Below are 16,058 nucleotides of genomic sequence, written 5' to 3'. Positions count from 1 at the left end.
GTTCTGTCTGTGTCTCTAATGGCTGTTGTTCTGTCTGTGTCTCTAATGACTGTTGTTCTGTCTGTGTCTCTAATGACTGTTGTTCTCTCTGTGTCTCTAATGGCTTTTGTTCTCTCTGTGTCTCTAATGGCTGTTGTTCTCTGTGTCTCTAATGGCTGTTGTTCTGTCTGTGTCTCTAATGACTGTTGTTCTCTGTGTCTCTAATGGCTGTTGTTCTCTGTGTCTCTAATGGCTGTTGTTCTGTCTGTGTCTCTAATGGCTGTTGTTCTCTCTGTGTCTCTAATGGCTGTTGTTCTCTGTGTCTCTAATGGCTGTTGTTCTGTCTGTGTCTCTAATGACTGTTGTTCACTCTGTGTCTCTAATGGCTGTTGTTCTCTGTGTCACTAATGGTTGTTGTTCTCTCTGTCTCTAATGGTTGTTGTTCTCTGTGTCTCTAATGGCTGCTGTTCTCTGTGTCTCTAATGGCTGTTGTTCTCTGTGTCTCTAATGGCTGTTGTTCTGTCTGTGTCTCTAATGGCTGTTGTTCTATCTGTGTCTCTAATGGCTGTTGTTCTGTCTGTGTCTCTAATGGCTGTTGTTCTGTCTGTGTCTCTAATGACTGTTGTTCTCTGTGTCTCTAATTGATGTTGTTCTCTGTGTCTCTAATGGCTGTTGTTCTGTCTGTGTCTCTAATGACTGTTGTTCTCTGTGTCTCTAATGGCTGTTGTTCTCTGTGTCTCTAATGGCTGTTGTTCTGTCTGTGTCTCTAATGACTGTTGTTCTCTCTGTGTCTCTAATGGCTGTTGTTCTGTCTGTGTCTCTAATGACTGTTGTTATCTGTGTCTCTAATAACTGTTGTTCTGTCTGTGTCTCTAATGGCTGTTGTTCTGTCTGTGTCTCTAATGACTGTTGTTCTGTCTGTGTCTCTAATGACTGTTGTTCTCTCTGTGTCTCTAATGGCTGTTGTTCTCTCTGTGTCTTTAATGGCTGTTGTTCTGTCTGTGTCTCTAATGACTGTTGTTCTGTCTGTGTCTCTAATGACTGTTGTTCTGTCTGTGTCTCTAATGGCTGTTGTTCTCTGTGTCTGTAATGGCTGTTGTTCTGTCTGTGTCTCTAATGACTGTTGTTCTCTCTGTGTCTCTAATGGCTGTTGTTCTGTCTGTGTCTCTAATGACTGTTGTTCTGTCTGTGTCTCTAATGACTGTTGTTCTGTCTGTGTCTCTAATGGCTGTTGTTCTGTCTGTGTCTCTAATGACTGTTGTTCTGTCTGTGTCTCTAATGACTGTTGTTCTCTCTGTGTCTCTAATGGCTGTTGTTCTGTCTCTGTCTCTAATGACTGTTGTTCTCTCTGTGTCTCTAATGACTGTTGTTCTCTCTGTGTCTCTAATGGCTGTTGTTCTATCTGTGTCTCTAATGACTGTTGTTCTCTGTGTCTCTAATGGCTGTTGTTCTGTCTGTGTCTCTAATGACTGTTGTTCTCTGTGTCTCTAATGACTGTTGTTCTGTCTGTGTCTCTAATGACTGTTGTTCTGTCTGTGTCTCTAATGACTGTTGTTCTCTGTGTCTCTAATGGCTCTTGTTCTCTGTGTATCTAATGGCTGTTGTTCTGTCTGTGTCTCTAATGACTGTTGTTCTCTCTGTGTCTCTAATGGCTGTTGTTCTGTCTGTGTCTCTAATGACTGTTGTTCTGTCTGTGTCTCTAATGACTGTTGTTCTGTCTGTGTCTCTAATGGCTGTTGTTCTCTGTGTCTCTAATGGCTGTTGTTCTGTCTGTGTCTCTAATGACTGTTGTTCTCTCTGTGTCTCTATTGGCTGTTGTTCTGTCTGTGTCTCTAATGACTGTTGTTCTCTGTGTCTCTAATGACTGTTGTTCTGTCTGTGTCTCTAATGACTGTTGTTCTCTGTGTCTCTAATGGCTGTTGTTCTCTGTGTCTCTAATGGCTGTTGTTCTGTCTGTGTCTCTAATGACTGTTGTTCTCTCTGTGTCTCTAATGGCTGTTGTTCTGTCTGTGTCTCTAATGACTGTTGTTCTCTGTGTCTCTAATGACTGTTGTTCTGTCTGTGTCTCTAATGGCTGTTGTTCTGTCTGTGTCTCTAATGACTGTTGTTCTGTCTGTGTCTCTAATGACTGTTGTTCTCTGTGTCTCTAATGGCTGTTGTTCTCTGTGTCTCTAATGGCTGTTGTTCTGTCTGTGTCTCTAATGACTGTTGTTCTCTCTGTGTCTCTAATGGCTGTTGTTCTGTCTGTGTCTCTAATGACTGTTGTTCTGTCTGTGTCTCTAATGGCTGTTGTTCTCTGTGTCTCTAATGGCTGTTGTTCTGTCTGTGTCTCTAATGACTGTTGTTCTCTCTGTGTCTCTAATGGCTGTTGTTCTGTCTGTGTCTCTAATGACTGTTGTTCTCTGTGTCTCTAATGACTGTTGTTCTGTCTGTGTCTCTAATGACTGTTGTTCTGTCTGTGTCTCTAATGACTGTTGTTCTCTGTGTCTCTAATGGCTCTTGTTCTCTGTGTCTCTAATGGCTGTTGTTCTGTCTGTGTCTCTAATGACTGTTGTTCTCTCTGTGTCTCTAATGGCTGTTGTTCTGTCTGTGTCTCTAATGACTGTTGTTCTGTCTGTGTCTCTAATGACTGTTGTTCTGTCTGTGTCTCTAATGGCTGTTGTTCTCTGTGTCTCTAATGGCTGTTGTTCTGTCTGTGTCTCTATTGACTGTTGTTCTCTCTGTGTCTCTATTGGCTGTTGTTCTGTCTGTGTCTCTAATGACTGTTGTTCTCTGTGTCTCTAATGACTGTTGTTCTGTCTGTGTCTCTAATGACTGTTGTTCTCTCTGTGTCTCTAATGGCTGTTGTTCGGTCTGTGTCTCTAATGGCTGTTGTTCTGTCTGTGTCTCTAATGACTGTTGTTCTCTCTGTGTCTCTAATGGCTGTTGTTCTCTGTGTCTCTAATGGCTGTTGTTCTGTCTGTGTCTCTAATGGCTGTTGTTCTGTCTGTGTCTCTAATGGCTGTTGTTCTCTCTGTGTCTCTAATGACTGTTGTTCTCTGTGTCTCTAATGGCTGTTGTTCTGTCTGTGTCTCTAATGACTGTTGTTCTGTCTGTGTCTCTAATGACTGTTGTTCTCTGTGTCTCTAATGGCTCTTGTTCTGTCTGTGTCTCTAATGACTGTTGTTCTGTCTGTGTCTCTAATGGCTGTTGTTCTCTGTGTCTCTAATGGCTGTTGTTCTGTCTGTGTCTCTAATGACTGTTGTTCTCTCTGTGTCTCTATTGGCTGTTGTTCTGTCTGTGTCTCTAATGACTGTTGTTCTCTGTGTCTCTAATGACTGTTGTTCTGTCTGTGTCTCTAATGACTGTTGTTCTCTCTGTGTCTCTAATCGCTGTTGTTCTGTCTGTGTCTCTAATGGCTGTTGTTCTGTCTGTGTCTCTAATGACTGTTGTTCTCTCTGTGTCTCTAATGGCTGTTGTTCTCTGTGTCTCTAATGGCTGTTGTTCTGTCTGTGTCTCTAATGGCTGTTGTTCTGTCTGTGTCTCTAATGGCTGTTGTTCTCTCTGTGTCTCTAATGACTGTTGTTCTCTGTGTCTCTAATGGCTGTTGTTCTGTCTGTGTCTCTAATGACTGTTGTTCTCCCTGCAGGCGAAGCGAGCAGTTCAGAGAGGGGCGACGGCTGTCATTTTTGACGTGTCTGAAAACTCTGATGCCATTGATCAGGTCAGTACACACACACAGACACACACACACACACATGGTTTCCATGTTTCCATTCACCCATTGGGCACTCACATTCCAAGTCTCCACTCAAGAATGGTGGTGGAATGTATAGCGGCCATTTAACGGGCACCTGAGCAGCTCTGCTTTTTTGTGTGTTTTTGCGCGGTTCTTAACTACATTTTGACGTAGTGTTTCCGCCATCGTTTTCTATGAATGAAAAGAGCGTCTGGCCATCAGAACAGTGATCACTACCTTTGATTTGGATGAAGATTTCTACTTCAAGGGTCTGTCAGAGCAGGACATACTGCTCACCTCGGACCAGGCCCTCCCTCCCCGACACTCTGAAGAGAAAGAGACGGCGATAGAGGACTACATACGGGCACCCTGATGAAACTGCGACTGTAAATAAACCGTCTCTTCCCAATGTTCTATTAGTGAATGAACAACCACCAGAGAACAAACTGGGCGAGCTCCGTTCAAGACTATCCTGAAGAACTGTAATATGTTTCTAGGAAACTTGGCTGAACAAGGCCATGGATAATATTCACGTAGCTTGTCTTTCTATGCATCGGCAGGACAGAACGGCAGCGTCGGGTCAAGAGGGTTGGTGTGTTTCTTTGTTAACAACAGCAGCAATCTCTAATATTAATGAAGTCTGGAGATTCTGCTCACCTGATTTAGAGTGTCTCATGATAAGCTGTAGACCACACTATTTACAAATAGAGTTTTCATCTATAGTTTTCGTAGCCTTCTATTCACCGCCACAAACTGGTGCTGGCACTAAGACCACACTTAACGAGCTGTATGAGGCCATAGGCAAACAAGAAAACACTCATCCAGAGGAGGCACTTCTAGTGGCCGGTAATTTTAATGCAGGAAAACTGAAATCCATCTTACCTCATTTCTACCAGCATGTCACCTGTGCAACTAGAGCCGAAAAAACTCTAGATCACCTTTACCACCAATAAGAAGAAGAGACTTGCTTGGGCCAAGAAACACGAGCAAAAGACAATAGACCGGTCTTTTGGTCTGATGAGATTTTTGGTTCAAACCGCCATGTCTTTGTCATACGCAAGTGAACGGATGATCTCTGCATATGTGTGGTTCCCACCGTGAAGCATGGAGGAGGAGGTGTGATGGTGTGAGGGTGCTTTGCTGGTGACACTGTCTGTGGTTTATTTAGAATTTAAGGCACACTTAATCAGCATGGCTACCACAGCATTCTGCAGCGATACGCCGTCCCATCTGGTTTGCGCTTAGTGGGACTATGATATGTTTTTCAACAGGACAATGACCCAAAACACACCTCCAGGCTGTGTAAGGGCTATTTGACCAAGAAGGAGAGTGATGGAGTGCTGCATCAGATGACCTGGCCTCCACAATCACCCGACCTCAACCCAATTGAGATGGTTTGGGATGAGTTGGACTGCAGAGTGATGGAAAAGCAGCCAACAAGTGCTCACCATATGTGGGAACTCCTTCAAGACTGTTGGAATAGCATTTCTCATGAAGCTGGTTGAGAGATTGCCAAGAGTGTGCAAAGCTGTCGTCAAGGCAAAGGGTGGCTAAAATATATTTAGATTTGTTTAACACTTTTTTGTTTACTACATGATTCCATATTTGTTATTTCATAGTTTTGATGTCTTCACTATTATTCTACAATGTAGAAAATAGTCAAATTAAAGAAAAACCCTTGAATGAGTAGGTGTGTCCAAACTTTTGACTGGTACCATACACATCCCAAACAGAAGCCATGGATTACATCCGCACTGCGCTAAAGGCCAGAGCTGCCACTTTCTACAGCAATATAACAAAGAGCCCAGAACAAAAAGATATACAAGACATATTACAAATCCTTGAATCAGTAGTCAAAGACTATCAGAATCCTATGGATACAGAAGAAGAATTATTGGAAAAACTACGCACTCTCCAACCCAAAAAGGCCTGTGGTGCGGATGCTATTTTAAATTAAATCAAATATGCAGACCACAAATTCAAATTGGCTATACTCAAACTCTACAACATTTTCCCCACTGCAGGTATTTTCCCCGATATTTGGAACCAGGGATTGATCACAATCTATAAAAATGGAGACAAATTTGACCCAAATAATTAGAGGAATTTGCGTTAAAAGCAACTTGGGGAAAATTCTCTGCAGTATTATAAATAGCAGACTACACCAGAAGCCAAATTATCGTACAACAGACCACATTTACACCCTCCACACTCTAATTGATAAACAAGTAAACCAAAAACAAAGGCAAAATCTACTCGTGTTTTGTTGATTTCAAGAAAGCATTTGATTAAATTTGGCATGAAGGTCTTTTTTATAAACTAATAGAAAGCGGTATTGGAGGGAAAACATATGATGTTATTAAATCAATGTACACTAAAAACAAATGTGCGGTTAAAATTGGCAACAGGCAAACAAACTTCTGCTCTCAGAGACGGGGAGTGAAACAGGGCTGCCCAATAAGTCCAACACTATTTAACATCTACATTAATGAGTTAACAACAGACTTCTGCTCTCAGAGACGGGGAGTGAAACAGGGCTGCCCAATAAGTCCAACACTATTTAACATCTACATTAATGAGTTAACAACAGACTTCTGCTCTCAGAGACGGGGAGTGAAACAGGGCTGCCCAATAAGTCCAACACTATTTAACATCTACATTAATGAGTTAACAACAGACTTCTGCTCTCAGAGACGGGGAGTGAAACAGGGCTGCCCAATAAGTCCAACACTATTTAACATCTACATTAATGAGTTAACAACAGACTTCTGCTCTCAGAGACGGGGAGTGAAACAGGGCTGCCCAATAAGTCCAACACTATTTAACATCTACATTAATGAATTGGCAAAAACATTAGAAGAATCGGAAGCACCTGGTATCACCCTACTCAACACTGAAATCAAGTGTCTGCTGTACGCAGATGACCTGGTGCTGCTGTCTCCCACTAAAGAGGGGTTACAGCAGCACCTAGATCGTCTTCACAGGTTCTGTCAGACCTGGGCTCTGACCGTTAACCTAAAAACCCCAAATATAATGATATTCCAAAAAAGGTCCGGAAAGAAGGATGACAAATATAAATTCTATTTGGACACAGTTCTATTAGAACACCAACAACTACACATATCTAGGACTAAATATCAGCAACACAGGTAGCTATCACATGGCTGTGAATGAGCTGAGAGACAAAGCAAGAAGAGCATTCTATGCAATTAAAAGGAACATTAAAATCAAAATTCCAATTAGAATCTTGCTCAACATTTTCCAATCGGCTATCGAACCAAAGGCTCTATATGGCTGTGAAGTATGGGGTCCAATCTCTAATAATGAATTCACCAAATGGGACAAACATCCAATTGAAATACGCATGCAGAGTTTTGCAAGATTGTATTGCAAGTGCAAAGAAAAACTCCAAATAACGCATGTAGAGGAGAATTGGGCCAATACTCCCTCCTCATTCGAATAGATAAAAGAGACATCACATTTTACAACCATCTAAAAACAAGTGACCCCAAAACATTCCATCACACAGCTCTACAATGTCAAGAGATGAAACAAGATAAGAGTCCCCTCCGCCAGCTGGTTCTGAGGCTCAGTTCACTAACCCAAACCAAACCCATAGAGCCTCAGGACAGCACTCAGAATATCTGGCCCAACCAAGTCATCACAAAACAAAAATAAAAATATATCACCTATTGGAAAGACACCACAAAAAAATCTAAGTAAACTTCAATGCTATTTGGCTCTAAACAGACAGTACATGGTGGCAGACTATCTGACCACTGTGACTGGTCGAAATCTGAGGAAAACACGGACTAGGTACAGACTCAGTGAGCACAGTCTGGCTATAGAGACTGGTCGTCACAGACAAACCTGGCTGCCCAGAGAGGACAGGCTGTGCTCACTCTGCTCCAGGGGAGAGGTAAAGACAGAGCTGCATTTCCTATTACACTGTGACAAATACTCAGACCTAAGAGAATATTTCTTTCCCCAAATTATAATTCAATACAAAGAATTTGAAACTAAAAAAGATGAAGAAAAAATCTAATATTTATTGGGTGAAAAGCCAAAATGTGCAGTTTTGGCAGCCAAATATGTGTCCTCCTGCCACAACCTGAGGGGACAGCCAGTGAAAAGTGCAATGTAATGCAATGTAATGTCGATAATATTTCCCATCTTGTTTTGTTTTGTCTTTCATACCATGTCATGTGTCTTCTCAGTCATGTTGACACTGGTCTACTACCAGGTCATGTGTCTTCTCAGTCATGTTGACACTGGTCTACTACCAGGTCATGTGTCTTCTCAGTCATGTTGACACTGGTCTACTACCAGGTCATGTGTCTTCTCAGTCATGTTGACACTGGTCTACTACCATGTCATGTGTCTTCTCAGTCATGTTGACACTGGTCTACTACCAGGTCATGTGTCTTCTCAGTCATGTTGACACTGGTCTACTACCATGTCATGTGTCTTCTCAGTCATGTTGACACTGGTCTACTACCAGGTCATGTGTCTTCTCAGTCATGTTGACACTGGTCTACTACCATGTCATGTGTCTTCTCAGTCATGTTGACACTGGTCTACTACCAGGTCATGTGTCTTCTCAGTCATGTTGACACTGGTCTACTACCAGGTCATGTGTCTTCTCAGTCATGTTGACACTGGTCTACTACTATTGCTTTAATGTATTGTTGTTCTGATTAATATTGTTGTTGTAGTTGTTGTTAATGGTAATCCCTTGTCCACTACTACTATTATTATTGCTGTTGGTCCCACCATGTATTTATAGATAAATATGTATATATTATATATATATAAATATATTTTTTTATTTGTCTATATATATACTTTGACAATGTAAGTAATACAGTTTTTCTCAATTGCTAAAACACAATTTCTGAAACCTTGCTCCATTTCCTGAAAACATTAAACACAAAACCTCATCTTCAAGCACTATTTACATAACCTCTGACTCCTCTTGCAAAGGGAAACATTCACCTCAAAACAGTTTTACCTGTGTTCAAAATCAAACACTGCTCTCAAATCATAAACAAAGTGATCAAAATGACATACACTCTCAAGCAGTCAGTAAACAATACCCCATAAAATAGAAAACACATTGTTCAAAACATACAATTCTCAGGGAGAGGTACATTTTTTATCTAAAAAAAGATTCCTATTTTTCCATCGTCTTTTGATGAACGAAAACATGTTCTATCATAGTAGCTCAAAATTGCTCAGAAATTACTACTCTGCTTTGCTCTTTGCAATTGAGTTTTTTGTTCTTCCTCCTCCTTGTACCCCTATGTTTACAGTACTGTACCCTGCATCTCACAAACTTGTCCTTTGTGTCTGTGATACTGTAAATCTTGTTCTTTGTTGATATGAACCTGCAACCAGTCAAAATCTATTGAGCAGTCAGTACTGTTAATAAATGGAAAGCACAATGTTCAGGGCCATACAATTTGTCCATTGTACAGTATACAGCCTACAATGCACTGTACTACAGTATCCATTCTCTGTGGATACCTGTTTGCTCTCTGAACTGGCTTATATTGGTTGTGTTGCATCATTTGAAACAGGTTAAATCAATTTTGAGTGGTTGTGTTCAATCAATGACATATGTTCTCTATTTGTATGTGATTGTTGCCACTTACATTTACATTTACATTTAAGTCATTTGTGTTTACCAGTATGGATGACATGTGCATTAGAGTGCAGAATGTGTTTTGAGAATGAGAATGTGTTTAGAGTTTTGCTGAAAGGTCTAAGTGAGATCTGCAAATTGTGTTTTACCATGTGAAATGGTTTAAGGTATTGACAACAGACTGCATAATTAGCTAAATGAGTCCAGGCAACTGAGAACTTTGTTCAGCCAATGGGTTTTAGTGTTTTAGCAATTGAGAAAAACTGTAATGAACTTGCCATGTCAATAAAGTCAATTGAATAGAGAGAGAGAGAGAGAGAGAGAGAAAGAGAGAGAGATAGAGGGAGGGAGAGAGAGAGAGAGAGAGAGAGAGAGAGAGAGAGAGAGAGAGAGAGAGAGAGAGAGAGAGAGAGAGAGAGAGGCCAATTAGGATCTGGCAAAAAATACTTGAATCAGTTATAGAATCCATTGCCCTTTATGGTTGTGAGATCTGAGGTCCGCTCACCAACCAAGAATTCGCAAAATGGAACAAACACCAAACTGAGACTCTGCATGCAGAATTCTGCAAAAATATTTACAGTGTACAGTGTAAAACACCAAATAATACATGCAGAGCAGGATTAGACCGATACACGGTAATGATCAAAATCCAGAAAAGAGCTCTCTTCCTGCCTGTGATACAGAAGTCTCACCTCCACTGGTGCGGCAGCAGGGAGAGGCAGTAGCAGCTTTGTCAGAGAGAGCGAGAAGAATTCTCCTGTGGTATTCAGCCAGGCCCACAGCACCAGGCCCGGACATGCAGGTTCCTCTGTGTTCAGGCCTCCAGGCTGTAAGCAGAAGTGTAGCAGAGATAAAAGGCTTGCGAGGGGACCACATGAAAGTCAGCGTGACCCTCAAGGTCAAATTCCCCTGAGAGGGGTTTCCAGTTGCAGCTGTCCAATCGGCACAGACACAAGGCCGAGGGGGGAGGAGTTAGAGAGAGTTAATATCCTCCGGGTGAAATTAGGAGCAAGGGAGGGTTATGAAGTTAATGTTTTTGACCTCTTTTTCTCCCTGTTTACATGATCTTTCTACTAACTTGATGTATTTTATTATCAAAGTCTTTAATGCGGAGTTAAACGTGTTGGTTTTTGATCATGGAGAGGCACTTTATTGACGTTCCGTTTGACATTGAGAAAATCTCTTCTATACACATTCAGTTTGTTCTTTAGTTCTTGTACCTTGGTTGAACTGAGGTAGCAACAATATACTGTCCTTTATCGTGAGGTATCTGGTGTATATACTTTGCGTATAGCATAACGCCATTATCACATTGACATCAATGCTAGCAGTGTTAGCCCTTTGAGAGCCTGGTCTATATTGACTCTCTTGCAGGGGAAAATAACAGAAACAGAGGCAGAGATGTTAAATTGCCGTACGCTATACTTTAATCAGAGAGAGCATAATTCACTTGGAAACATGACGACAGGGGAAGAAATAGAAATGGTGAATATCTCTGGTATTTCCCCTGGGATTTTTAAATGACAGACTGGGTCAGGGAGGGAGCAGACAACAGAGAGACTCAGTCCAATGGAGGAGTCCCACTAGAGAGACTGTAGAGGGTACGAAGGGCAGGGAGGGAGCAGACAACAGAGAGGCTCAGTCCAATGGAGGAGTCCCACTAGAGAGACTGTAGAGAGTACGGAGGGCAGGGAGGGAGCAGACAACAGAGAGGCTCAGTCCAATGGAGGAGTCCCACTAGAGAGACTGTAGAGGGTACAAAGGGCAGGGAGGGAGCAGACAACAGAGAGTCTCAGTCCAATGGAGGAGTCCCACTAGAGAGACTGTAGAGAGTACGGAGGGCAGGGAGGGAGCAGACAACAGAGAGGCTCAGTCCAATGGAGGAGTCCCACTAGAGAGACTGTAGAGAGTACGGAGGGCAGGGAGGGAGCAGACAACAGAGAGGCTCAGTCCAAGGGAGGAGTCCCACTAGAGAGACTAGAGGGTACGAAGGGCAGGGAGGGAGCAGACAACAGAGAGGCTCAGTCCAATGGAGGAGTCCCACTAGAGACTGTAGAGAGTACGGAGGGCAGGGTGGGAGCAGACAACAGAGAGGCTCAGTCCAATGGAGGAGTCCCACTAGAGAGACTGTAGAGAGTACGGAGGGCAGGGTGGGAGCAGACAACAGAGAGGCTCAGTCCAAGGGAGGAGTCCCACTAGAGACTGTAGAGTGTACGGAGGGCAGGGAGGGAGCAGACAACAGAGAGGCTCAGTCCAATGGAGGAGTCCCACTAGAGAGACTGTAGAGGGTACGAAGGGCAGGGAGGGAGCAGACAACAGAGAGGCTCAGTCCAATGGAGGAGTCCCACTAGAGAGACTGTAGAGGGTACGGAGGGCAGGGAGGGAGCAGACAACAGAGAGGCTCAGTCCAAGGGAGGAGTCCCACTAGAGAGACTGTAGAGGGTACGAAGGGCAGGGAGGGAGCAGACAACAGAGAGGCTCAGTCCAATGGAGGAGTCCCACTAGAGACTGTAGAGAGTACGGAGGGCAGGGTGGGAGCAGACAACAGAGAGGCTCAGTCCAATGGAGGAGTCCCACTAGAGAGACTGTAGAGAGTACGGAGGGCAGGGTGGGAGCAGACAACAGAGAGGCTCAGTCCAAGGGAGGAGTCCCACTAGAGACTGTAGAGTGTACGGAGGGCAGGGAGGGAGCAGACAACAGAGAGGCTCAGTCCAATGGAGGAGTCCCACTAGAGAGACTGTAGAGGGTACGAAGGGCAGGGAGGGAGCAGACAACAGAGAGGCTCAGTCCAATGGAGGAGTCCCACTAGAGAGACTGTAGAGGGTACGGAGGGCAGGGAGGGAGCAGACAACAGAGAGGCTCAGTCCAAGGGAGGAGTCCCACTAGAGAGACTGTAGAGGGTACGAAGGGCAGGGCGGGAGCAGACAACAGAGAGGCTCAGTCCAATGGAGGAGTCCCACTAGAGACTGTAGAGAGTACGGAGGGCAGGGTGGGAGCAGACAACAGAGAGGCTCAGTCCAATGGAGGAGTCCCACTAGAGAGACTGTAGAGAGTACGGAGGGCAGGGAGGGAGCAGACAACAGAGAGGCTCAGTCCAATGGAGGAGTCCCACTAGAGAGACTGTAGAGAGTACGGAGGGCAGGGAGGGAGCAGACAACAGAGAGGCTCAGTCCAATGGAGGAGTCCCACTAGAGAGACTGTAGAGGGTACGGAGGGCAGGGAGGGAGCAGACAACAGAGAGTCTCAGTCCAATGGAGGAGTCCCACTAGAGAGACTGTAGAGAGTACGGAGGGCAGGGAGGGAGCAGACAACAGAGAGGCTCAGTCCAATGGAGGAGACCCACTAGAGAGACTGTAGAGAGTACGGAGGGCAGGGAGGGAGTAGACAACAGAGAGGCTCAGTCCAATGGAGGAGTCCCACTAGAGAGACTGTAGAGGGTACGAAGGGCAGGGAGGGACGGAGGCCGAAGAGAAACTGATTAGATGAGTTTATTAGTTACAGATGTAATTGCTGGGTACAATGAAATTATTCAGCTCCGAGCTTTTCTCCCTCCCTCCTCCATTTCACCCTCCCTCCCACCTTCCCTCCCTCTTCCATTTCTCCCTCCCTCCTCCATTACTCCCTCCCTCCACCCCATCCCTCCCTCCCTCCTCCATTTCTCCCTCCTTCCCTCCCTCCTCCATTACTCCCTCCCTCCACCTCCATTTCTCCCTCCCTCCTCCATTTCACCCTCCCTCCCACCTTCCCTCCCTCTTCCATTTCTCCCTCCCTCCTCCATTTCACCCTCCCTCCGTCCTCCATTTCACCCTCCCTCCCGCCTTCCCTCCATCCCGCCTTCCCTCCATCCTCCATCTCTTCCTCCAGCCCTCCCTCCTCCATCCCTCCTTCCCTCCCTCCTCCATTTCTCCCTCCTCCATCCCTCCCTCCTCCATCTCTCCCTCCTCCATTTCTCCCTCCCTCCTCCATCCCTCCCTCCTCCTCCATCCCTCCCTCCTCCATCCCTCGCGCTGTAGAGGATGACCACAGTTTCCACGTTTCTGTCTCTGTCTCTCTCTCTCTCTCTGTCTCTCTCTCTCTCCCTCCATCCTACAGGAGATGAAATGAGAGACTATGTTGAAGATGAGCACACAGTTGTTATCCATCATTAAGGTTAACGTGTGTGTTGTCCTGTATACAGTAAATGTCCTTGTGTGTGTGTTAGTTCTCCTCTCCTAATGTGCGTGTCTGTGTGTTCTCCTCTCCTGTAGCTAAACAAGTTAGCAGAGGACCCTCTGAAGAGGCCGGTGGTTTATGTGAAGGGGGCCGATGCTGTTAAGCTGATGAACATAGTCAACAAGCAGAAAGTGGCCCGCGCCAGGATCCAGCACAGACCACCGAGGGTAAACATTACAAATATATATAGATGTTTTATTGTCACATACACCAGATAGGTGCAGTGTAATGCGTTGTTTTACAGGGTCAGCCATAGTAGCACGTTGCCCCTGGAGTAAGTGCCTTGCTCAAGGGCACATCGACAGATGGACCAACACTTTAACATGTAGGCTATGTGTGTGTGTGTGTGTGTGTGTGTGTGTGTGTGTGTGTGTGTGTGTGTGTGTGTGTGTGTGTGTGTGTGTGTGTGTGTGTGCGTGTGTGCGCGCGTGCGTGTGTGTGTGCGCACAATTGCAAGTGAATACACAAGCCAAGACATATTTGAGTTATTATGACTACCATTTAAACCCTACTGTCACACTTCACAAAGCATTGACTGACTCGAGTCCCACAGCTAACAGCTTCAGACATGGGAAGACACTCTAACAGGGAAATCTGAGCCACTCTCTATTCTTAGTTATTTCACATTTCAATTTCACACAATTCAATTTATCAATGGATGTAGCCAGGGGTACAACTATGCCCAGTTCTGTTATTCAATCCCTGTGTGTGTTTATTAGTCATGATGATGATTTGTTCTTCCAGACTGTTTCAGTGGTCATGCCCTCATTCCAGACTGTTTCAGTGGTCATGCCCTCATTCCAGACTGTTTCAGTGGTCATGCCCTCATTCCAGACTGTTTCAGTGGTCATGCCCTCATTCCAGACTGTTTCAGTGGTCATGCCCTCATTCCAGACTGTTTCAGTGGTCATGCCCTCACTCCAGACTGTTTCAGTGGTCATGCCCTCATTCCAGACTGTTTCAGTGGTCATGCCCTCACTCCAGACTGTTTCAGTGGTCATGCCCTCACTCCAGACTGTTTCAGTGGTCATTCCATCATTCCAGACTGTTTCAGTGGTCATGCCCTCACTCCAGACTGTTTCAGTGGTCATGCCCTCATTCCAGACTGTTTCAGTGGTCATGCCCTCACTCCAGACTGTTTCAGTGGTCATGCCCTCATTCCAGACTGTTTCAGTGGTCATGCCCTCACTCCAGACTGTTTCAGTGGTCATTCCATCATTCCAGACTGTTTCAGTGGTCATGCCCTCATTCCAGACTGTTTCAGTGGTCATGACCTCATTCCAGACTGTTTCAGTGGTCATGCCCTCATACCAGACTGTTTCAGTGGTCATGCCCTCATTCCAGACTGTTTCAGTGGTCATGTCCTCATTCCAGACTGTTTCAGTGGTCATGTCCTCATTCCAGACTGTTTCAGTGGTCATGCCCTCATTCCAGACAGTTTCAGTGGTCATGCCCTCATTCCAGACTGTTTCAGTGGTCATGCCCTCATTCCAGACTGTTTCAGTGGTCATGCCCTCATTCCAGACTGTTTCAGTGGTCATGCCCTCATACCAGACTGTTTCTGTGGTCATGCCCTCATTCCAGACTGTTTCAGTGGTCATGCCCTCATTCCAGACTGTTTCAGTGGTCATGCCCTCATTCCAGACTGTTTCAGTGGTCATGCCCTCATTCCAGACTGTTTCAGTGGTCATGCCCTCACTGTAGACTGTTTCAGTGGTCATGCCCTCATTCCAGACTGTTTCAGTGGTCATGCCCTCATACCAGACTGTTTCAATGGTAATTCCATCATTCCAGACTGTTTCAGTGGTCATGCCCTCATTCCAGACTGTTTCAGTGGTCATGCCCTCATTCCAGACTGTTTCAGTGGTCATGCCCTCATTCCAGACTGTTTCAGTGGTCATGCCCTCACTGTAGACTGTTTCAGTGGTCATGCCCTCATTCCAGACTGTTTCAGTGGTCATGCCCTCATTCCAGACTGTTTCAGTGGTCATGCCCTCATACCAGACAGTTTCAGTGGTCATGCCCTCATTCCAGACTGTTTCAGTGGTCATGTCCTCATACCAGACTGTTTCAGTGGTCATGCCCTCATTCCAGACTGTTTCAGTGGTCATGCCCTCATACCAGACAGTTTCAGTGGTCATGCCCTCATTCCAGACTGTTTCAGTGGGCATGTCCTCATACCAGACTGTTTCAGTGGTCATGCCCTCATTCCAGACTGTTTCAGTGGTCATGCCCTCATACCAGACTGTTTCAGTGGTCATGCCCTCATTCCAGACTGTTTCAGTGGTCATGCCCTCATTCCAGACTGTTTGAGTGGTCATGCCCTCATTCCAGACTGTTTCAGTGGTCATGCCCTCATTCCAGACTGTTTCAGTGGTCATGCCCTCATTCCAGACTGTTTCAGTGGTCATGCCCTCATACCAGACTGTTTCAATGGTAATTCCATCATTCCAGACTGTTTCAGTGGTCATGCCCTCATTCCAGACTTTTTCAGTGGTCATTCCA

The 16,058-nt window shown here is 45.0% G+C and overlaps 1 pseudogene; it reads left to right on the top strand.

Annotated features, from left to right (window-relative positions):
• Positions 1-16,058, top strand: part of LOC115121460 (E3 ubiquitin-protein ligase znrf3-like) — a 261,610-nt pseudogene that overhangs the window by 210,398 nt on the left and 35,154 nt on the right.

Source organism: Oncorhynchus nerka, linkage group LG13, assembly GCF_034236695.1.
Source record: "Oncorhynchus nerka isolate Pitt River linkage group LG13, Oner_Uvic_2.0, whole genome shotgun sequence".
Classification (NCBI taxonomy): domain Eukaryota; kingdom Metazoa; phylum Chordata; class Actinopteri; order Salmoniformes; family Salmonidae; genus Oncorhynchus; species Oncorhynchus nerka.
The sequence above is the reverse complement of the archived record's forward strand: the minus strand, read 5'-3'. Positions and strand labels throughout refer to the sequence as shown.